Below are 25,610 nucleotides of genomic sequence, written 5' to 3'. Positions count from 1 at the left end.
CAAGGGTCATTGAGTCCAACTCTTAAGTGAATAACCTGTATGGGGATTGAACTCATGACCTGGTGTTATTAGCTCCCTGTTCTAACCAACAGCAGGACTTGCTTTTTGTGCACAAAATTAATGATTTTTCACTGATGAAAGCTATGTTTTTATATCTGTCAGGGTAAGACATCGTGTGCACTTCACCAGATTCCTTTTTTAGTTTAACTGAGAAACCAGCATCTCTTCTTTAGCAATGATGATCCAGCCCAATGGCAGATAAATACTCATTACCAAAACTGCATCTTGTAGCATAAGCAAACTTGAGGCCAGTAACTACTGAAAATGAGTGCTCTACTGCCAGCCACTGTGTGAGCCTTCATCCAATTAAAGGCACTGCGGGCATGTGCCCATGACTGTAGCTCAGCCCGGTGTGTATGCTTTTCCAAAGGCAGCTGATGGGCCAAGAGGATCTCAATTACAATTAGGTACAAAGGAGGATTTTAATTCAGAAACCAAAATGCTTGCAAGTTGTTAACCTGAGGGGAGATAATTTTTTTCCCCATTCTCTTTTCTTCCTAAAGGCTCTCAGCACGACACCTTAACATGACACTACGCAAAAGGCTGTACTGGGTCAAACTAGAACAGCATGTTCTTCAAGCAGTGCCCAATAGCACAATCCCAGGGAAGAAGTGTGCAGTGATCCATCCCTAGGACCCTTTCTCATCTTCCAACAATCAATGGCTCAGGGAATTTCTGAACTAGAGCTAGCTGTGCGTTTAGTTTCCTTTCATGGATTTTTCTTCCATAATTGTGTCTAATTGCTTTTTGAAACCATGTAAACTTCTGGCATCGACAGCAGCTTGTGCCAAAGATTTCCATCCAAGATGAATCCTTCCATTACAATTAGCTCAGGAACAATTTGCAAGTCTCTGTTGTTATTTGGAACTCTGATTTCCTTCGCTAAAGGAGATGATGCACTAAGTATTCTTTTGCAAAGAATTTTACTATAGTTGCACAAAACAGCGCTGCTGTTAATACAAATTCACAGCATCCATTGCTAGAATTCAGTGGGAGTTATTACAGAGCATACTGTGAATGCAAATTAAAAATAATGCACAACACTCAACCAAATCCTAATGGACCAATGGCACAATGTCAAATACATCAGGAGCAAAGACTTTTAATACAATTATTAAAACCCCAAGCAAACAAACAAAGCAAGTAAATTAGCACTGACAAAAACTGTTGGAGGAACATTTACTCATCATAGATCAGCACGCAGACTGACTGTACAGCTCCCAGAGGCTTTTAAAATGCCTGCATGGCTGAAGGGGGAATATGCCCCCAGGGATGTCACATAATGGAAGTGTTCTCATTGGGCACTATGGTCAATGGTTGAGGTAATTAAGTCAAACTAAACATTTCTTTCCATCACTGAGTGTGACACAGTGTGTCCAGCTGCCCATCTGTAGAAAAATCCTATTTGGGATCACATGTTTCTTGAGGTGATAAAATACACAGTGATAGGAATGAGAGGCCAGAGTGGAGTCCAGACTCATCTTTTACAATACAAGTAATGGGGTGTGTGATAAATTTGGTGTAAAAAATCGTGTATAAAATAATAATCCAATGTATAAAAAGAATGATGTTAATAAAATGTAAAGTCTAGTAGGTAGCAGTCTGCATCCCCAGCCTGCACAGCTTCAGTTGCGAAACAGGAGAAGGACCATCAGACTGAACAAAGACGCTAGCCAGCCCTGATAAGAATCGCACCCTTTCCAATGCAAGGAGAATTCCTTCTTGACGACGATGCAGATTTCATCAACGCCCTGGCACGATGTGCACACTGAAATCAACATAAGACTGACTGGTACAATTGGCATAAGAAAAGACCTTCCCAGAATGGATCAACGGGACTTGACAAGATCCAGGAAGGCCATCGAAAAGAAATTTGGACTATTTGGCCCACCCTGGACACCTGGACTGCCTCAGGGCAGAAAAATCCTATAAAGCAGTGGACTGAGGACTGTTCGGTGTGGATTTGGGCGTCCTGTACCCTGGCGTGCAGACCCCTATCCACCCGGCACAGCGCTGCTAATTTCCTATTTTGTGGTTTTCTCTTTTATTGGTGATTGATATCGTGTTATTAATAAATTGTTTCTTTGTTAATCCGATATTTGCCATTGCATTTATAACAGGTGTGATGGTCAGTCAGCATCATCTATGTTTATAAAAAAATCAGAGCAACTATTCAGGAAAATAAATGCATGATATGAGCAAAAAGCAGGGATCACTTGGAAGAAAAAAAAGGGGACTGGTGTATAAAGGCCTAATCTTGTGATGGGAAGATTATCCACTGAGTTTTATCCAGGAGGGTGGCCTGACTGATCAGCTCCAAATGTCTTTTTGGGATCACAGTGTACTGAAAAAGCTAGCGACTTTTTTCTTTTTTCTTTTTTCTTTTTTCTTTTTTCTTTTTTCTTTTTTCTTTTTTCTTTTTTCTTTTTTCTTTTTTTCTTTTTTCTTTTTTCTTTTTTTTTTTTAATTTGTTTGTGGGGGTTTTTTTGGGGATTTTGTCATTGTTGTTGTTTTGGGGGTTTTTTGGGGGGTTTTGGGGGTTTTTTGTTTGTTTTTTTTGTTTGTTTGTTTGTTTGGTTTGGTTTTTTTCATTGTTTTGAGTTTTGGGGGGGTTTTGCATTCCTATACTTCCTTTCCTGAAATTCAGAGTACAGTAAATGGAAAACTAAGGAGGAATCCTGTACCGAAGTATGGGGATAGACTTCTTCATTGCTATGGAAAGACACCAAAGAAGTGGTACAGAGCACCATGAACTCATGGATTTGAGGGTTTTGGAGGAAGAAAAACAGGACTATGGTTCTTCCGAGCTGGTTTTCTGGCTAGCTTGCACTTCAGATACCATATAAATGAGTTGTTCCTTTGGGTCCAAATTTCAGACCGAGACGTGATCTTGCTTGGAAGAAGGAGCAGCTCACACTTGGTGGTAATTAGGAAGGTGTTTATTCAGGGCGAAGCCCAGGGTACGAGAGCATGAGTCTGGATTTGGGCTCTTTTCTGTTCTTAAGTACAGGGGTGTTACTGTAGGAAATGAGGAGGAGTGACTTAGGTATATTTGGGCATTGACACGGCCATTTTGGGGAAAGGGATGTGGGGATACCTGAAGCCTTGGCTGAGCCACCTGGCTCTGCCAGAACCATCATGTACTAGGGTGTGTCAATGGACAAGATACAATGGAAGGTACAATGGGGAGGGAGAGGCCTATTGAGGGGATAACGACAGGGATTAGGGAAAGGGGATGGGGATAGGAATGAACTATTACAGGAACTTAATAACAAAAACCATACAGAACTTTAGAAAACTCAAAATGCGCTGCAACACAGGACCTCTGTCTTTAAACTGGGAAAAAGCCATTAACCTCATTAAATAGAGTTAAAAATATAACTGCCCAGATTGCAGCCTAAACATATTCTTACATAATAGTGATTATCACAGTCTCTTCTGCAGTTAAAACTGTTGAATGCTCCACAGAATCATAGCAGCTGCAAATCCTAGATTTTCCTTCTTCTATCATCAGGTACTTGTTAGGCTGTTCGCAGCGGTGAAGTTAATGCTGATAAGGCTATGATACAAGAGGTGTGCCAAAGGGGTGCAGATGAGGGATGTGGGTGTCAATAGTTGGGTCAGATAGATGAGGCTTGTGACTGGGATATCTTGCTGTGAAAAGGAGATCACCTGGAGGAGAAACCATGTCTAATAATCATGGAGCTGTGTAGGAAAGTAATTGTGAGGGTGCTTGAGAGTCAAGGTTTGACAAGGTCCCTTAGCTCAGATGCAGCTTTAAGCTCATGTCAACCTGGGGCCAGTCTTGAGCTTGTGGTGACCTCCCAGAGTCCTCTGAAAGCTCAGTGTGTCTCTGAAGTGAAACATCAGTGTTTACACAGGGCAGGGGGCATATCCATGCAGCAATGAGGAAAAGCAAGACAGTCACTGAACCTTCAGCACATCCTGGGAAGAGAAATATATAGGAAAATAAGCCATACAAAAAATCTACCTCTAAGCACTAGGGTGGCTTCCTGTTTTAGAATCGTCAGTGAAAACAAGCAGGGGAAAAACTCCACACAATTCTTTATTTCTGTTTGTCTAGTAACATCTTGAGCCATTTATAATCTGGAACTGAAAGCCTTTACCTCCAAACACAAATAAATCCAGGGTACTTTAAGAGCTATCAAGACATACAGACATTTGGGAATGCTTGCTGTAAAGCAGAGTTGTCTCAGACGTCTTTTTTTCTCCATTCTGAAGAAATTTTCTGTCTGAACCATGCTGGTTGTAGGCCAGAGTCAAAAATGGGCTAAAACATGACAGGATTCATGCCAACATGTGAGATAGCCATCTCAGCCAGTGCATGACCATTACTGTCCTGCTGGGGAGAGGACTGGCAGTGAGGCAGCTGGGCTTGGGCTGTTCCTGGCAGCTACAAAGCAGCATAGCCCCTCTCTGGCATAGGGAGAAAGTGAGAAACCTTGGAAGGCCTGTGCTGGGGCTGGGGGAATGGAAAGTGGAAGGCAGAGGGCAAGTGAGGCAGTTAGGACATTTTCCTTCTCACAGCAGATCATCATCAATTTGGCTTAGCTCTCTTCCTCTCTCTCTGTCTCTCTCCTCTAAACATGTAGTGCTAGGTATGGTACTTCAGTAAATATGCTGATATCCCATACCTCAGTGACAGGCCTTGCTGATTGTATTGCAGCCCTGGCTCACTTTCGTTAGGCTCTGCAAATATACTGCCATTCCTGCAAAATCTGTGTGCTGGGTAAGCCAGAATCTCTCCTATGGTCCTCAGATAGTCACTTATCTATTTGTCTCCCTCTCAATTACTGTACTTCCAGAGAAAGTGCATTTTAGTTTATTATATCCGATGCCTCTGATGGCCTGGCAGAAAAGAATTAAGGTCTAGCAGAGAGGAAAACCAAATGTAGCTTAGGAAGAGTGAGTGTCATCTGAACAGAAGGGATCAATAACAACTCATACGTTTAGCATTATTTTCAGAACAGGCATTCAGTACCCAGCTCCCAGGTGAGACTTTCTGCAGCACATGGTCATTTTCTTCTTACAGATTGACCAACCTCATTTTTAACCTTGAGAGCTTTAACACCCATACTGCTTATTTGGACATCCCCTACAGTTAACAAGTCCATCTAAATAGACAAAGTTTGTAAATACATGGTTTACATACACCGTTTCTGAGTCTTTTATATTGAACAGCCTTGGCGTCACCAGTAGATCTGAAGAAATCTAAAAATGTATCAGTGTTTGGGAAGAGGACCCAAAAGAGAGAGCAGGAGCAAGGAGAGGAGGACGGAGGCTCCAGGACAGTGAAGAGGTGCATAGGGAGCATAAGGGCTCAGTGTAGGGCACAGGATGGTGTATGAAGTGTGTGGAGCCTGAGCAGTAAGGGCAGAGGGGAGGGAGAATGAAGGCATTTTCAGCTGAGAGGAATGCTGATGCTGAAAGTACCATTATCATGTGCTGGGGAGATGTGCATTTTAAATACCAGCATTTAAAATTCTTCGTCTTTAATGTCTTGTTTGCATATTGCATGAGTATGCATTTGACCGAATAGCTGAGTGTGTGTAAAAGTCAATTCCAAAGCAGGGAATCATCACTTGGAACCTGCAGCTGGAGAAAATTTATTCAGGCTCCCCAGATGTGCTCAGGCTCAGCTTGGCTGTCCTTAAGAGCAAACTGAGAATTTAGCAAGTAAGCAATATGTGAATTTTTTTTGGATATCTGTTTGGTATTGTCATGAAAAACTGAATCAGCCCCCTGCTGACAGCTGACCAGAGAGGACCACAGAGAGCAGCAAGCAGATGCAGCAGCACCTCCTTGAACTGCCCCAAACCACATTGCTTGGATCTTCTTCGAGGAGAGACAGTGCTTCCAGCCTTTGCACCACCTTTTTCCGTCTTGTGTGACTAAGTCTTCAGTGATGTGTATGGTGGAATAATTTCCCTTTTGGCGAGAAAAATCCCAACAACCAACAATCTTTTCACCAGGGATGGGATTGAGACCACAAATTCAATCCGCATTGGAGGAGTTGGAACTAGCTGCCTTTCTCAGCCACAGTAAACTGAATTTTCAGCACTGAATTGCATGTTTGCATTTCTCAGGCACGTTAGCATCTAGCTGAGGATGATGTCTAGGGGCAGGTATCTGAAAGATCTGCTGCACAGGATATTTGCATGTAGCCTACTGAGCCCTGTAAAACAGGAACCAGTGCCATCATGGGGCCCATTTCCTGTCTGGAAACATGCAATGATGCATGTCAAGATCCAAAGCGAGATTATTTCTGAAAATTAAAAGGTGCCAAGTAATTAAAAATTGTAACATATTGATTTCTCTGTTCAGACACCAAATAATTTGTAAAGCTGCAACATAGCACTATAACTCAATGTTTGGTCTATAATGACTGGCTCAGTTGTAAATATTGTTTTACCATTTACTGACATTTTACATTTATTAGCATGTATTTTATCTAGACTCAAACAGAGTCCAGGCCATTTTTAACAAACACAAAAATATTTCAGGCTAAACAGAAGCAAGAACACATCATTACGTGAGTGCACTTCCAATGAATGATGAGAAGGTGTTGCCAGACATTCTGTAGGAAACTAGGGAAAGAGATGTGGGCCAGGGAGATGTGAGCAGAGCATGGAGAATAGCATTGGTAGAGCTCCAGTAGGAACCCATGTCCTGGGTACAAGTTGGCTGTGGTCCTAGATGTGACATGAGTGGTGGTGCTTTGAGCTGCACACTCATTTACCCCACACAAAGCACCAACCTAATCACAAACTCCAGCAGGTGTTGGAGAGGACAGAGGGAAGGGAGCTGTGTTCTACCCAGGCTCTGGGTGAAGAAACATTGAAGGAGCTCTATGGTGGGCACATGAAGATCAGATCTCTCTTGTTTTTTTTTTCCTGGTTATAACAAACTGATTATTTTCTGTAGACTATAGCATGTGTACTCCCATGTTCAGGTAACATAACAGAAAAAGTGACAGAGCTCCTGCTTTGACCTTTGACTGTACTGATCTATTCTGTAATCATAAGAGTAAAATAGTATAAAATTTGAAACTTTGGATTAGATTCCTGAGTCCGTAGGTACTTACTTTTCTTTTATTTCAGTAAAGAGAACATTTTTAGGAAATTAAGTACATTATAAAATGTAAACTTATCTCTCCATTCACAATTTGTTTTTAAATGGCCTACAGATACTGTGTTTACCTAGACAGGATGCAAAATGAATAAATTATGTACAAACAATCTGATTTTGCCAGTTATAGATACAAGACCTTGTAAGGGCTTCTGGTTTTAAAAGGAAGCTGAAATGATACATTTTTCATTGAAATCCTCAACCTCATCAGATCTATTTCTGTAAACAATTTTAAAAAACAGACACAAAAGTTTACTTTTATAGGACACAGATGGCACATCATGGCTGAGTTTCATATTATCAGATATGTACATATGAAATATATACATCCACATCTGAACCATTCACCCTGGTTCCATTTATACTTAAAGGAAAGGTACTCACTTCTGGAGAGAAATATCTCTCATCCAAAAGTGAACATATTTAAGCTAATATTAATTGTCATGTATGTAAAAAGCCCAGAGAGACTGTTTCAGCTACAGGTGAGGTAAAGCCCTGTTCTCCTGAGAAATATTTAGGGAATTAAAAGCATTCATGTCCTCATCTGAAAACACTGATTTTTTTTCATATATTCTGACATATTATTTTATGCAGTGACAGCATGGCAAGCTTTTAAATGAGTGTTACTTACATAGTAAGTTACTTACATACTTAAATGAGTACTACTTAAATGAGTATTACTTACAAAGCCTGGCACACAATTTCTACTAGAGACACAAGGCTGAATCAAGTCACATTTTGACATGGACTAAGCTTGATAGATGTGGGGTTTAATTACACTTGCATGTTTAATTATGTGGGAAAAATAATTTAGAGACTTGGTACAGCGCATGTTCTCGTGGCCTTATTGACAGGAGTTATCCTATCTGTGGACATCCTGCCATATTCACACTGTCTGCTTCAATTTCTCCTGAATTTAGAGCCAAAATTAGCCTTTATCCTTCTAATGTAGAGGATGTCTGCTGCACTCACCATATACCAGGTGGAATTTTTCAAGCATTTACTACAGAAATCAAAGGTGGGTTTGCTGTTAAATTCCCCAGAGAGCAGAATTAGTTAGTAGTAACTATGCAGAGAAATCCTGCATCCACCAAAATAACTCATCTATCATCTGTGGAGGGCTCTGGTACCCTGAATGAATGGCACTGGTGTGCAGAGCACTACTAGGGTTGTGGCTCATGCTGTTTGTATTAAGAAAGTCACGGAGTGTGCCCTTACTTTGGGAATTCAACTACCAAAAGTCCATATTCCTCAAAGTTATAAGAGACTTGGAAAGAATATTGGGTTGATTTTTTTAATTTGCATTCATGAGAAAAACAATAATTAACGAAAGTCTAGGTTCAAATCAGTGAACTTTTAAATAGGATCTTTTAAACTGGAAAACTCTAAGATCATAGAGTCTAACTCTTAACCCAGCACTGCCAAGTCCATCACTAAACCGTGTCCCTCAGTGGCCCACCTACATGTCTTCACAACTCATATTTTGTCAGGCTGAGCATGATTCTTCAAGAAAAGGAGCTGCCACAGGTTTTAATGTTGAGCCATAAATGTGCCAGGTGAATGGGTCTGGGCACAAAGAAACCTGAGATCCACAAAATATGGTGAGTAAAATGACACAAAATATGACACAGCCCAGCCATGCAGGAGTCCTTCCTGGCTTACAGTACAGCTGGAATATCTTAGTGAACAAAGAGGAGCTAAACTCCTTAAAAAAAGGAAGGGTTGGTAAGAATATTAAAAAATCTCTTAATCTGTTAAAAAAAAATAGAAGAAGAAGAAAAGGATCAATCCACAGTTCCTGGAAAATGACACTCAAATTAAAAAAAGGCAAGAAATCTGCTCCTAAACATCTCCTGTGAACATGTTTTCAGACATTTTCTGTTGCTTTTGAGTCATTGTACTGAGTTACAGAAATGGAAGTGTTAAAATAGTTGCCATCATGCAAAACATCTAGCTGTTCAATAAAAAGCTATTTTAATTTTGTAAATTCCTCCTGAAGAAGTGACTATTATGGGGAAGGAGAAGTAGTAATTAATGTAGATAGTGCTGTCTCAGAAGCATAGTGAGTTTGGTTACACAAAGAGCTTGTTTTATGATTATTCATCTATTGCCTTTTCTCAAAAAAATGTTTACTGAGGAGCCCTATTAGTTTGCAATAATAGTTATCATAGGATTTCCTCAATGCATCTGCTATTTGATTTGAACAAAACAGACATTCTTTGGGTAGCTGTTTGATACCATAGTCTAAGATTTATGTAAATAACCTTTATCTTTATACATAAACTGGGATCAGTAATTTTCCAGGATATGGCAATGTATTATACTGCCATGAAATTAAAAAGCTAACAGTTTGGTCATGAGTTAGTTTAACTGTAAACCCTAGATTAGATTAGATTAGATTAGATTAGATTAGATTAGGGGTGGCTGCCTTTCCCTGGCCAAGATTAAGCTGTTGGTCATTTTGAAGACCAGGAAAATATTCTCAGGACAAAATCTCAAGAAACTGAAGTATGCCTGTGATTTAATTAGGCATCTTGTGTCATTTAGTGTTTCCCTCACTGCTTAGTCACTGGAGTAATGAGATTTTGAGAAGCCAAACTTTTCCTTTAAAAACTAAATTATTAGTCCTTAAAATTGCTGAGGAGAAAAAAGTAAAAAGGAAGCTCCTCAGTATTAATGAAACCAAAAAGGTAAAAAAGAAGTTAAGTATTTTGGAAGAATTGGTGTGTTCCTACACAGGTTTTATAAATCTGTGTTTAATACTATCAGCCATTAGTATGCAACTAACGTGTAAAAGAGACTGTATAGTTTACAGTGTTAATTCATTAAACCATATTGGTTTGAAACCCTTGGTCATTAGAAGAAAGCCCCAAACAAATAATGACCAGGCAAAGAGCTCCAGCCTCTGCTGGAGCACAGTCTGGAGCCTCCTCCATCCCAGTGCAGCAGACGGCGAGCGGCGCACAGGCCAGATTGCTCCTGTCTGGCACAGCTGGCACTTCTGCCTCCTTCCTGGCAGTCACTGACATTCACAGGGCAATCACTCTCACTCAGCCAGCAATATCAATGCTTTTCTACAGATCTCACAGCCATGCTCATGCTCTGGGACTCAATGTCTACGCCAGACTGTCCTGAAGGCGAGAGGAGAGATGTGGGGCTGATGTGCACACCTCCCATCCTGACTCGTACCAGGGGCTTTGCCTCCAGAGCTCAGCCTGGGCAACACCTGAGACATTTAAGATCATAACAACCACTGTGTGTGTTTGGGGCAGCCTCGATGCCTCTCTCCAGCCATGTCAGAAAGGAAAAGACAAAAGGAGGAGAAGGGTGCAACCAGGAAGCTTTCCCTTAGTGTAAACCCTCAGCTCTGTGAAATCTCCAAGTTACTGGTTATTTTTGAACTGTCTTGTTAAAAAAAACTTAAGGGTTTTTTTTTTTCCAGAAATTTGTCTAAATTCCTCTTGAACTTCCTTGTTACATGGAATTGAATTTTGCATTTTGGTTGGGAATTACATTACAAAAAAAAAAATCTGTTATTTCATTTGCATTGGATATCTGATAGTTTCACGACTTGATTGTTACGAATTACAAATAGCGGTTAACATTTTCTCATTATCTTCATACCAGACATTGATTTAATTAGCCTTGTCTTAATCCTTCTCAGCTTATGAGTTCTTTCCAATTTTTTTACATCTGGAAGCAATTCTCAAAACATATCAAAAAATTTAGGAGCAGAGCTTATGAAAAATCCATGTTTTCCAGGATCTGTCTTTAAGACAGATAATTTGGCATTGTCCTTGGTAATTAATTTGCCAGTACCACATGCCATATTTCTAACAAGATATTTTTGCACAAATTCAAAATACAGGAACAAAGAACTGGCCATCTTTTACCTGTGGCTGGATCAAAGCATTGAAAAATACACAAAATCAGAACAACAACGTTAATGTTTTATAAAGGAAAAAATGTGATATGAGAACTCTTTCACCAGGAGTAGGAAAAAAAACCTGAAGAGATATTGCTTCAAGGTTTTGTAGAAACCTAATTTGAAGCAACTATTTATAGATGCTGCATGTTATGTTAATTTGGCTTCTCCTGACACACAAAGGCTTCCTTTGAGAGCTTTTGTAGTAAAAGAAGGAAGAAAGCGAGGGGCCTCACAAATAGAGATATGATAAAAGCTGCTGTCATTATAACAGATCATCAGAAATAGAGAAGGAAATGCTGAGACACTATTCATCACTTTGAGAAATGCTCAGAAACAGCTCTGGGTTAGGTAGGACTAGCTGCAATTTTTATGAAGAGAGGTATGTTACCAGAAAAGTGCAATTTTTCCTTTTTTCAGATTGTTTACAAACTCATCCCAATTTCTGCCAGTGTTATTTGCAATAATTCATTCAAATACCTCACTCAAAACAGTAAGAAAGGATTAATTTCTCTTTGAAAATAAATTTTGTTTCCCTGAAATGTTGTTGGGTTGGGTTTTTTTCAGAAATGGGATGTGAAGTTTTCAGCTTCTAGACTATTTGCAAACAGATGATTTTAAATGGGTTATTATCATTGTATTGAGGTCATTGATCACACTGTTTCTTCTACTGCATGACTGTAGGCATGAAAAACAAGATTTTTGACATGGGAAAACAGATCAGAACTAATGAACTATTGACAATGCATATGAATAATAGATAACAACCAGAAATGAGCTGTGCTTTGTATTATTTCAGCTTATTTTTTATTTTTGATATTTTAAAGGGGATAGTGGCACCATGGCCACCTGAACTGATTGTTTTACCCATAAAAACGCAATTTTTTCAGGAAGAGAAAAATAAAATCTTTACAAATGAATGTCTGCAAACACAATATAATTAGAGTATAAATGTCATGTTGGAAATTACATGTCCATGGATGCTGCTTTGTGGCCAAGTTCTTTCAACTCTCCTGCTGACAGACATCAGTGGAGTGAAACCCGTTTTACAGTGAAAAAGTCCACTCACAGTGTAGACATCTTCTAGAAATGTGGTGTTGGGTTTATTTAAAAATATTAACAAAACACTAGAAATTATTCACTTGGAGGTTATTACAACTGATTTGTATCAAGTTGGTTTTCCATTAGTCTGTACTAGTGCCATTAAAAGCAGACACTCAAAATCCCAGTGACTTGGGCAGTGCTCAAAGAGAAGTTTCTGCCTGGTCGATGGCACAGCAGCATCAGCCCCATCCAGCTGCTCTGGGTGCTGCCTGAGGGGAAGGGAACAAGGGAGGAGGTGGCAGGCCAGCTGCTTGCCCACACAAAGTCCATCCACCAGCTGCTGCAGGTGGCCTGGGAGCACCCTGGAGGATTTGTCTGGTGTGAGCAGGCATGCAGCGCTGCCCCAGGGAGGGCAGAAACCACAAAAGGGCTGAAGGGCTGACAAGGTTTTAAAAATTACTTGTCTGCCCTCCAAAATCATCAAGCAAATCACATTTTGTATATTGCCCACATAACATGGACACATAAGTTGAGCACTGAGGCTCAGAAGATCTGATGCCTGTGCAGGGGCTCTGCCAGCTTGCACAGCAATTTTGCTGTGGTATGCACTACGTGCTGTTGTCTTAACCTCACCCAGATATTACTTGAATTAACCCACATCATGAAATAACATCTTGAGGTTGTAAATCTGTGTCTTGACCAGATGTAAAGATGTATTTAAAGCAGTCTCACCATCTCTTATAGTGCTCTCTCCTAGCAGTAGTCTGTAGTCAGGCTGGAAACATGTAAAATTAGAGGTCTTGTCATTTTTCAGGTCAGGGATAGCAAGTAATCTGTAGCCTAGAAACATCACCATAACACTCATCTCCTTTGAGGTAGCAGCTGATACCAAGACTACAGAATCAAAATTAATCTTCTGGACATATGGTTAAGTCAACATCATTTTTCATCACCCCATTCCTCAGGGATGGAGGCAAAGAGCATCCAGATCTCCTGCATCCTATTATTATGGATGTTATTATCACTACTTGCTGCAAAGCAATGTAGACCAAAAAAGGAACACTTTTTTTCCTGCTAAAGGACCTGCCTTTTAATTTTTATTCTAGCATTGTTCAGGGTAGGGGGCAGTGCTATTAAAACGAGCTTCATTCTGCTGGGATAATGAATTCATTTATATTCTTCTACACAACTGTCTTTCCCACACTCAGTCACTGAGCCACTCTGAATTTTCAGTTGATGCAACCAGATGGAATTGAATTGGAAAAAGCTGATATTCCAAACGTGCCCAAGTAGGAAATGATTCAGTGGTTCCAAGGAGTAGAGCCAACTGTAAAAGACCATTTGTAACATGATACATCTGGAACCCTAAGCCACTCTTTTGTTTTACGAGCTTCTAATCCCCCTATTTTAATGTATGGTGGTTCCATTTCCGTAGGAGGATTTTGATCCCGTGCTGGTTTCTTTTGCATCTGCTGTGAAGAATTTACATTGTAGCTGTCAAGGAAACTCATCATAGAGACAACCAGTGGTCCTTGGCCTCTGCAAACCCCACTGCATTTCAGTCAGCCCACAGCAGGCTGTTTATGTAGGCTGAAGAGTACATTTAAAGAAGTTAATGGCTAAGCCTTTGCCATTTCAATGATTAGACTTTGACCTTGGATTCAAAATATTCATTTGCATTTGTCACAAAAGTGGTCACTGAGATATGCAAGTCGTGCTGGCTCATTTTCTAACAGCCTATTTTGCAGCATATTGAGGTATTGTATGCCCTGGGAGAACAATCAAAAGCTTGTTTTACCTAATAAGGAAACTGCTGAGGCAGATGAATTACCGTTCTGTTTTCCAATACATTTCACACCAATTAATTTTCCAGTTTTATGAAACAAGCTGCAGTTATCTTTGAGTCAGGTTCAGCAAACCAGTGCTTGACTTTAAATAGAAAACTACTGATGTCACTGGGCAGATGTGCACAGGCTTTCAGAAGACCATGGTTCCCATCAACACCGAATGACACCATCCTCTTCAATCTCCCACTTGCTTGCTTCTGGCTGTAGCAACACTGACTTCCCTTGTAACTGAAGTATATTTTTATTTGATACTTGCAATATTAACTTGTAAGAACTTGTGAATCAGCCCTGCATAAGTTCAAGTTTCATAAAAGAGAAAATGAAGTTCAATTTTACTTTTCTAATTCCTTTTCTATAGTTTACAGGTTTCTCTGAATCAGATACTTTGTGGCAGAGAAGCTGAAGATGTGTTTGGCTGGCTGGCTGAAGGAACAGCTGAGCTGTTTGCTCCTCAGATGCCTTTGTGTTGTGATTCTGTCCGTGAAGAATGTTCCATAAACTATCCATATTAAATACTCAGTCTTTCTAACATTAGTGCTGCTAGGCATCACATTCCTGAGAAATTCATGTTTCTAAGGCATACAGTCAAGTCTTGCTTATGTTAGCCAGTAGGAGCAGAATAAACGTAAAGCTCATGTCACTTGCCTTTTCATGCTCAGCTGCCTGGATCTCTGCATCACTCAGGAGACCTGGTGTGCTGGAGGATCAAGCTGTTGGCACATTAGGAAGGATGAGAAGAGGTGCCTGTGACATGGCTGCAGGAACCTTACCAGAGGACTTACACAGTTCCCTTCCCTTGCTGTTCCCTGCAACATGGCATAGGAACACTATAACTCCCTGTGTAATACTTATGCCTGCCAGCCATATCAAAGCCTCACATACAGATCCTTTCCAAGGCAGTAACGAAGGGTGTTGAATCTTCACACTGAGACCTCCTTGTCTGTGCATGTAGAAAGGCTCTGGCATCATATTGACAGCACAGCCAGCAGCCAGGGAAGGATTCCACACATAGGTTTAAACATTCCTAGCATGAAAGGTGTCATTTAAGCGTCAGTCATCATGTTCACTGTTGGCAGAGGGCTAGGTGACTCATTTTATCACCAAGGCTATTCCTAGAAAAAGAAAGTGTAAGTGACTTAGAAAGGCAGAAGGGTTCCAAGTACACGAAATCTTATAGTCTTTATAGGAGAGCCCAAAGTATTGCCATTAAGCACCAATGAAATCCTGAGTGATTAATGTTTAGAAGAAATAGAAACAGGTTTGTGTCACTGGCTGTGCAGCATCACCCCAGGCCCCATAGCAGCATCAGAGGTCTGTGGTGCCAGAGACTAGAGACCCAGGCAGAGGCGATCAATGTTTCCTGGAGTTGTGGGTCTATGGTATTTTACAAACTGTTAACAGCTGCGTGAGAAATACTTCAACATCCTAAACTGAGAACTCTGTAACAAGCACTGCTTTGTTTCCCATGAGTATTAGTTCACTTCTTAAACAAGCTTTTTCCTGCCAATGGGGATGATTTTCTACTCAGGTTATTGTTATATATTCTTAGAGAAATGGAGAGAGTATTACACTCAGGGAATGTTTTTAAAGTCAGTCACCCTATCAATCCTCTTTGTGTTTGCTTTGTGGAGTTGTCTCAGGGTATAACCAGAGGGCAGACTACTGGGTTGGGTTGTATGTAATGGGCTCCAACCACTAATGGCATTTATAGCCTCCTTCATTCCCCTCCACACCCCCACCCTGGATAGTGTGGACATTGGATTCCCAGTGGCAACTGTTTCACCCCACAGACCCACTCCTATTGCAAGCCACTACTGAGCAGTATGGGCATCCATTCAGATATTCCAGCCAGGCTCCTGCTGGTTTATGACTTTGCTGATCTGGACAGCAGTATGGGACCTCTGATGCTTCCAATTCAATTGGAGCATGTCAACTGCCACATCTTCAGCCTTGCAGGTTGTAAACTTCAAAATCTGTAGACTAAATTCACTGGCTGTGTGTCAGGGTGTCCATGCCCTCTCTATGTCCATGTCCTCCTCACAGAACTCCCTAGCCTCTAGCTCCTTACTTCATGATTCCTCATAGCCTATCCTTATCACCTCTTTACACAGGTGGATGGATGCACCAGCTCTGTTCCTTCCCTGAAATACAGTTTGAAGTCATGCAATGTAGCAAAACACAGAGAAGTTAAAATCCATTGAGTTAGCAGGCTTGAGAGAGGGTTTTATGGCAGAAGGTGATCTGGATATTGCTTAATAACTGTTTTATCTATCTCAGCGTCCTGGTTTCAGCTAGAATAGAGTTAATTTCTTCTCAGTAGCCATTACAGTGCTGTGTTTTGGACTCAGAATGAGAAAGGTGTTGATAACACACTGATGCATTTTTTTGCTAAGTCATTTTATTCTAAGTCAAGGGCTTTTGTTTTTCCTCATCTCAGTGAAGAGATGCAGAAAAAAAAACCCTACAAAAACCAACAAAAAAACCTCCCAAAAAAGTGAGGGAGCATAGACAGGAGGGGTGACACAAACTGACCAAAAAGATACCCCCACACCACAGAACATCATTCCCAGTATATAAACTGGGGTGAGTTACCTGCTGGCATGGCTGGTCTGGGTTTGGGAAGGAAGGTCTGGCATTGGTCAGCAGGTGATGAGCAATTGTACTGTACATCAATGGTTTGTTTTCTTTTGGGAGACGGGGATTGAGTGAGCAACTGGGGTGATATTTGTCTCCAACTGAGTTTAAAACCATGACAGTCCTTTTTTGGCACCTAAACAGGGAACCAAATGTTGAGATAAGAACTAGAGTGTGTTAAAAGAAAATGATTATAAACGTTCATTGCATTGGTTTAACAATAGTTGCTAGCTAAAATGTGGAGTTATTTGCCCCTATATTTGTGGTGTTTTGTCTGGGTTATACCTGTAATACCTCCCTTGCAGTACATGTTCCCTGTGGTGTATTGCACAGGTTGGGTTTATGATATGACAGTGCTGCTTGTCGGGACACCAACCTAGTAGATGTATTCAGTATTGCAGGCACCTCTGTGTTTTGGGGGTCATCTACTGGGAATAACTAAAAAGCACACCTTTGGCTTTTTCTACTTTTTCTCAGAGGAACAACATATGGGAGGAACACCTTCCTACTTTTTCTTCTCCCTCCTTTATTCCTTCCTTGTCCTTCAGGCTGATTACAGTAGTCAAGAATTTTAAAGATTTTGTATATCCTGTGACTACCCTTGAAACCAAATTGGTCTTTTTGCTAGGGGCCAGCATGTTGTTGCATATGGTTCAGGCCTTCTTTAAGGCCAGACAAATAATTAAGAATATTACCCAGTCATCTGCCCAAAAGCTGGATAGTTCAAAGTGGTGGTGGGGAGTGGGATTTTAAGAGCAAGCCCCTGGGGCGGTGGGCACCTCCAGTGTGTTTGTACCTTACCCCTCAACTCGTGCAGAATCCAGAAAAGTAGCAAAATGTACTTAAAAATTGTCTTATCACCCTAGCACCCCACAGAAGACCCAAATCACTGCAATGTTTTAGGGCCCAGCCCAGGCCTATCAAGCCATGTTCAACAGTGCTCAATGTCCTCAGAGGGAAAAGGTCTTTAAATCTGACAACGTGACAACAGACCCTGCAGCTGCTCCAATCCCTGCAACAAGCACTGCCACTACTCCAACTCTGAAAATTACTCTGCATACTGCAGATCTTGTTTCTATCTTCTCTGCATTTTTGGTTTCCTCAGAATGAATCAGTTCAGGAGTAGATTGCTTCCTGAAATCTGAAGATGGCCAAAAGTCCATACTCAAAAATTACTCTGTTTCAGACAGGAAAAAAACATCAAGGTAATATATGGACTTGACAACTCAGCTATAAGCACCTGTTCATGTCTTCATAGATGAAGTTCAGTTGAGTGTATCTTGCTTCTAAAATTGTCCTGACACTACCGGGAATCTTGGCTCAGAGTAAAGGAAATGAGCAAACCCAGCAGCTCTGCCAAACTCAATACTATGAACACTGAATGTACTGGGGAGCGGAGAGAAGACTTATCATTCACCTCACAGTCACTGTCAAGTTCTACTGTCGTATTTAATTTTCCATGAAATTTTACTCATACATAGGAGGGAAGTATCTGAAAGAGTATTCATGTCACGGCCAGGGTCTACACAGAGGGACTCTCAGTGATAGCAGGTCTTAGTTAAAGGGTTTATTTTTTTTCATGAATGAAGACAAGGTTTTCAGATGTGAACAAGCTGTAGTCACTACAATGAGAAGGGAATTTTGCTGTCAGGTGAGATGTCATGCTGCTGCCAGTTTCTTTGCAGCTGCTGCCCCTCAAAATAGTCTTCAGTTAAGGAGGTGCTAAAACAACATAATGCTATGAGGACAAAAATAAGTAATTCACTAAACAGGGAACATTGTAAAAATACATACATTGAGTCAGAACAAAATTCCCTCACCAACAGTACTTTGACCCAAGGTTCTTCTGAGACTCCCAGAGGCAGAAAAAAGGGCAAAAACCCATCCTTAACTGAGAAAGTTGTTTGTAGGTACTTCATAAAGCACCTAGCATATTATTTCCTTGATAAAACCCAGTTTTAAAAATGAAGCTACTAACCAAGCAGGACAATACAGTTGTGGAGCTGTTTATCCAAGGGGAAGAAGCTTTTGACTCAAATCAAGGTCTATTTCCAAAGTCTGTATATTCAGACACCACCAAAAGTTATCAACTTCACAGAATTGTGGCACCTGTTTTCCATTGGACTCTTGGATTGATGGAAAAACTTTTTATTCCTCATACCCAAAACCTAAACATTGTTTCCATTACAAAGTTCACTTCTGATGTGAGCTGCTGGAGACTCTCCAATGGAAATTGGTGCTGCTTTGTCAACGTCAAGGGAAGACCTAACCTTCTGCTTCAGTGGACTGGAGAATGGTACATGAGAAGAGCCCTGATTGAAAAAGGTGGCTTCTCTAGAAGGCTGATAAACAAAACCTGTTTGTTCCGGTTTTATTATAGAATAGCACAGCCACATGAAAGATACAGCATATCTTTGCTTCTGTATTGATCTATAAGTTGAGAAAGGGTTCAGATGCAGCCAGGAGGAAGAGCACATTTGTGTTTTCTTTCAGACTGCACTCCTGCTTTTGTTGTCCCAATTCACTATTCTTAGAGCTGCTAGGGGCCCAGAGCCTTTTCAAGTCACTTTTCTTATTTACTGTCATTTGTGGCTCATCCTGGCTCCTTCACTATCATTCACTCTCAGGTACTTCCAGCTGCTGTTGCTATTGTTGTCAGCTATTGGAAAAAATAAATATTTTTTTAAAAAGTGAAGCATCTCTTCTCCCAGACCTGTTATCCTCCATATTTCACCTACAGAAGTTGCCTTTCACATTAAATTGCTTCACCTCCTGCTGTTAGTTATGCCTGCAGAGCTTTTGGTAAGTCTTTGTCTCTGTTGCTGAATGAGGTGAACTTTTCAAAATAGCCCTGACTCTTACCTGGGACCATAAACCTTTGTCTCTTTCATCTCTGTTGTCTCAAGGCTTTCAATAACAAGAGTCTGAATAAATATTTATTGCTGCTAACAACACACTAGTCACTAGTATGGTTCATCCTGCAAATGTAGAACAGCACATTTTGGGATCAGCTTTTAGGGTAGCAGTGCAATTTTTTTTCAATTAATGTGATTTTGGGATTTAACTGTGTCTTTTCAACACATATTAACCCTCACATAATTTAAAAAGCATCAGTCTCCAGAAACACAGATCCTCTTCAAACTCACAGCTCAATGTTATCCTTTTATCTTTTTTTTCATCCAACTAGTATTTTTACAAACAGCTGAGAAAGGTTTCATATTTTAAAACTATCTGTAACTCTGTCAATAGCTGAAATAATTACCTACACCTTCTCTTACACAGAGAACGTAGCTCTTCTTCAGTGTCCAGAATATTTCTTTAACATGTTTCTGGCTTTCTGACCAAGTGAGCATTTTTTCTCAAGGGCAGGTGATTACAGACTGCATGTGAGGACAAGGGGTCATGACAGGGACTGAAATTGCTGGTTTGGAGAAATCCTGTCAGAGTTAGGTGTCTGCAGGCAGGCTCAGAGGGGGCTACATAGAGTTGTCTCACTCCCTAGTGTACTATTTCTTCACATTGTCTTTCTTTGTACCTTTTGTTGTAGTAATGACTCACTGTGCTTAAAAGCTGTAATTCTGAATTCTGAAAAAGCTCCCAAGCCAAAGAATACTCCTTGATGGAAGGAGCAAGAGAATAAGAAAAATTAGATTCAAAAACAGGCCTTAGAAGTAGAAAGAAGTAGTGATAGTGTTTCATGGAGAGGCATGAGGTTAAAACTACAAGAAATGTGACATTTTCCAGAAATGTATCAGGCAAGGGGAAAAAGTTCAAGTGACCATCATGTTTTCTGGGAAGACAACATGAAAGAAAGATGACCCTGAAGTGGGTATTTTTTAAAATATTGCTGGAGACAGGCATTATATTTTCATGTAATCAGGTTTGCATAGGGAAGTGCTGAAGTTTGAGCCAGTGATCAGGCAGCACGAGAGATACTGAAGGGGTGTATCACTTCTAGGAGAAAGAAAGATACTTGAGATGTATCAGCTTTATTAGACAAACTGATCAGAGGGGAAGAAATTCTGAGCCATGTGTAGCAGATCTACAACTTGTCTTAACTCAAACTACACCATATACTGGTATTATAATTACTATGTCAGAAAAAAATCGTAGTGGGGATCAGATGTCAAAATCAAGGGGAAAAATCCAATCAACAGTCCGGATTTACACCTCTGAAAAGGCAGAGATAATTTAGTACAAGCAAAAGAGAACCAGATCTGATTGCAAGAGTTAGATGGAACACAAAACAGTTTTACAGAATAGAGAGTAATTAAACCCTTAGCCAATGAAGGACAGAGAAAAATTAAGGAATTCTTGGATTTCTACAGGCCAAAGACTGAAAATCATAGTTGGAATCAGTGTACATCTGCAACCCTCTGAAACACCACGCAAGATGTGTGTATTTTCAGCAATCTTTGGCCAGAACTGTTATATTCCTAGGGGAAAGTATTTTGTAAGAGCTTGCAGAGTGGGATTTAATGTACCTATTAAAAAAAGACTCATTCACAGTCTACGCACTGAAAAGGAATTTCTCAAAAGGGAATTATGTGAGCAGAACCTCACCTTGTTAAAGTTGTGTCAGCTCAATACTGGCTTTTGGACTAATTAAAGATCTCAAAGATCTCATACTGCTGAGCACAGACACACAGAATGGCTGCCATGGTGGGTGTTCTAGAGGTCCACACAAAAGGGCAATGACATCTTGAACTTTTAGGGAATAGATTAATGCAGCTGTTCTAAGGTGGAAAACAGGTCAAACATCCAGGCTCATTAAAAAGTAAAAGAGTCCATGAAGACAGAAAGTAGATGCACAGATAAAAAGAATGATGGACACAATAAATGTCTAGAAAAGGCAGACAAAAAGTGGAATTTTGAGGAAGCAAACCAAGGGCAAAAAATAACAAAACATACCATTACCATTAGAAGTGTAAAAAACTTGGGATTTATGTACAGTGTTCAATACAGCATGAAATTAACTTACTTATGCTAATTCCTGGGTCATGGAGTCTCCAGCTGCAGGGCCAAGAAGCTGGTCAATAGGACAGGCCAAAGAATCAGGACTGAGCAGAGCAGCACAGGGAAGATTGGCAGAACATCACAAGGCCCACAAGATACTCTGAATACCCAGGACAAACTCAAAGGCTGAGGAGGTCTAACAGTGACAGGCACATGCTAATTTTTAAGCAGTTGTTTGGGTTGGTTATAACCAGGCTGACAAGTGAGGGGACACAGTTTTTCTTCCTCTCTTATGGATGTTTCAGCCTGGATTCCCTTCCACACTGAATTTGTGTTTTGTGGCTTGCAGAATTCCCACTGTCGATCTTTCCCTTATTCTGTAATAAATTGCTCAAAGGAGCTGCCTTTCTATACCTTTTTATTTCATTAAGATGTTTAAGTAGACTCATTAAGCATAACATTTGGACAATACTCAGGCAGCAGAGATTACCTCTTTTCTGTTAGCTAAATAGAAGTGCAGACAGAATAAAGAAAATACAATTTTCTTTACTTGTATTCCAGAGGGATGCTAAGAGGATTTCATAGCAGGGAAACTGGGGATTGCAGGAAGTGATGCTGCAGGTGAAGGCAAGTCAGCTGTTTGCTCCAGTTTCTGAAGAGTATGTACATTTTATTCCCTCAAATTTTCCTGATCCTTCTTTGACCTCTAGAAGTGAACTGTATTTACAATGTTACAAGTGATTAGAAATGACATGTGCAGAACAATCAGTTTAAGCCTCAATTCCTATGGATTTTTTTGTACTCAGCATTTCATCACAGACCCAGCAGCTTCCTAAAGCCTTTCTCTCTCAGCAACCCGAGATCCTGCTCCTACATTTCTGAAATCTTTGCTTTGTATTGCATCCCCTAGGTACCAGTTAGAGAAAGAGCAGGGTTCAGTGGCTTGTCCAGAACCTGTTGGTACTGGCAGGGCACCCAGTGTGTGTGTACCCCAGTTTAGCCAGGGGCAAGTTCATGACCAGCTGATAGTGCTGCCTTTCTTTTATGGTAATATTTGCTTGACTTTTTCTTCTGAATTCAGGAACACATTTTCTAAAAAGAATTTAGGACTACAGTGTCTTTGAAACTCTATTGTCTCTTTTTCATGTGGCTGAAATTCACAACTGGATTGAAAAGCCATTGGAGAGAGGACATGAGCAAGCATGAACTGAAAGCACAGTCACATACATGTTCACTCCTTAGGAAGCCTCTAAGAGGTGCAGAATTTCTAAATTTCTTATAGACAAGATCCTGAAAACTATAGGATTGATTTTTTTCCTTTAGAGATAGTCTGCAATGTTCTTCATTTGCTCCAAGTGGGACTTACAAGCCCTGGAAAGTGATCAGTTTTGGAGAGTGATCTGTTTTGGAGCGTTTCTCAAATGAAAGCTGATATGCAGCAGGGATACAACCATTTTACTCCTGATGGGGCAGCCCATGAGCAGTGTGAAGTTCTTTATCAGTGTGCCTCTAGGAATATGGTTTGCAAAGCCAGGTACAGTATGGTATTTACAGCCAAAGAGGGTGGAGTGGGGTTCATCTCAATTAAAATTTGATGTCTACAAAAGGTTAAATGAACCACCCATTTTTCTCCTCTGATGCTAAAGGGAAGACTGTGTACCTGCCCTGGCCGCAAACATCTGCAGTATAAAAGTCTAAAATTACTTGAAAGGAATCTCACCTTAATGCTTATCCAATAGCTTCCCCTTTATTTTACTTCCAAGTAGCAATATTCTCAAACAAAAAAAAAATGCAGATAGTCATAAAGCAACATGACAAAACATTTTTAAAGCCCAGTCTTGCATGAGTGCAAATAAATCTGTCCCCTTGGTGACAAAGTCATCAACATCATCTTGACAGGATGCTATTATTCAGCTTGCAGGTGCTAAAGTTCCAGTGCAGTAAGTGGACTGCACTTCATTAAAACCCTTTTCTCAGTACAACCACTGCCAACGCCATGATCTCTCTCTGCAATTAAGAAAATGTAAAACGATCCCCTGCAGAGAAGAGTACAGTAGTGATGAAGGGAACAGAGTTAAGTCCAAACCTAAGCCAGCAAATAATTTTCTTTTTACAGCTTCCCAGAAAGGACTTGGCAGGGGATGTGAGTAGACAACAGAGCACTGTAAATTGAAAGTTTTATCATGATCCCACTTCTCTGTCATGCTGAGATGCATTTCACTAAACTTCATTAAAATATCTATATATATACGAATGTATGTACATATATATGTGAATATGACTACGAATGAATGCACATATTTACTTCAAAAATGAGTACTTTGTAACTAACGCCAAGGTTGCAGCAGTCACTTCTTTCAAGACTGACCACTTCTGCCTTTTTACCTTGTAGGAGGAGCATGGCCAGCTAGTCACTGACACCATTTACCCAGGGAAACTCTGAAGTTCAGTTCCATGATGTGTTTTTCTGCTAGCTTCTCATTATCACACATTCTGATCTGCCTCAGGCAGCTATTAAGCCTCTTGTCAAGTCACAGTTACATATTGACTGTGAATCATATCTTCTTTTAGCCCAAATTACCTCTATATTTCAAGAGTCTGAAATAGATACCATGCAATTAAAGCATTTTAAAAGCATTAATTGACACTTACAGCAATAACTAATTTTGTTGTTTTGTATCAGAAAAGCCACTTGTCTGCAGATACTGAATTATTATAATTGTTTTCAGCATCCCCTTTAGTTTTATGTCCAATAAACAGCATCAATTCTTTGTGAAGACAATATAATGTTCTCAGTATCAGAAGGGACTCACATATAACAGAGAGGAAAAATTGTATTTGCTATAGCCTCAAACCAAGTAAGGCCAAGTACAATGAAATGAGAGAGTTGCTGATTTTTTTCAGCTTTCCAAAGAATGATCTAGAGAGATGCAGTTTAGAAAACTTAAAGCAATATAGAAAAAAGAAATACACATGATGTGGGTTATAGACACAATGAGCCACATATCATTTGCTGTAAACTAGCAACTTCACTTTCTTGGTACTACACTAATTCCCTCCAAATGACCATCTGGTCCACTTGAAGTGTTAAGAAAAAATCTGGGAAACATGGAAACCTTTTCTGTTTACCTCAGACATGCAAGATCAGCATTTATACTTTGGAACTAGCTTGTTTTTACTCTGCACTGTTGTTAAATCCCATGTTCCTACTTTCTAAACAGTTCTTGTTGTCACTTCATCCTTTGTTTTCTCAGCCAGTTTCTTGTCTGTCACAACATTAAGCCTCTTTCTAAGCTTCTGAGAACAAAATATAGTTCTTTCAGTCAATCATTCTTACCAGAGGGCATAGTGGTAAAAATGAGAGGGGTGAACTGTTAGAACAGGGATTATTTTAACTCTCTCTACACTCCAGACTGAAAGCATGAAGCACTGCAAGAGTCCAGGTTCATGGCAGTGGTTGGTTCCTTTCGAAGATCTGCCCCTGCATCAGAAGGCGTTGGAAGCCACGGACTCTGAAGCCAGATCCTTGGAGAGGTTAAACTCAAATAGCTGGATTCTAATGAAACTCTACTTCAGGGATACCGAAAGGCTTCAGAGGAGTGGCTGTGTAGGTGTTTCAGATGGACCCTGGAAAATTTTCTCAGTACTGAGCTAAGGTAAATCAAGGTTAATCTCCTGATGCACAGTACAAGCCAAACACTGCTTTGGAGATATGCAGTAAAAATGCAGGAAGAAGAGTTAGTCGGTTCCCCCATTAAGGTTCCTGCCACTGTTCTCCAAATTCCAAGTCAAATGCACCAGGAAAGAAAATAGATGCATGACAAGATAGAAGAAGTTTCCATCACATTGCTTTTTCTTGGACGGAAACAGATTATTTCAGAGCAAAAGCTTACTCTGTCGGTGACAGAATGAGGCAAAATTAATACAATGAAATCTTATTGAATGAGACTGTATTCTTCTCAAGTTGGGGATTAATTAATCCCTCACCTCCTTGT

Source organism: Zosterops lateralis (genome assembly GCF_965231275.1).
Source record: "Zosterops lateralis genome assembly, chromosome: 1".
In the NCBI taxonomy this organism is placed as follows: Eukaryota; Metazoa; Chordata; class Aves; order Passeriformes; family Zosteropidae; genus Zosterops; species Zosterops lateralis.
This window is presented reverse-complemented; position numbering follows the sequence as displayed.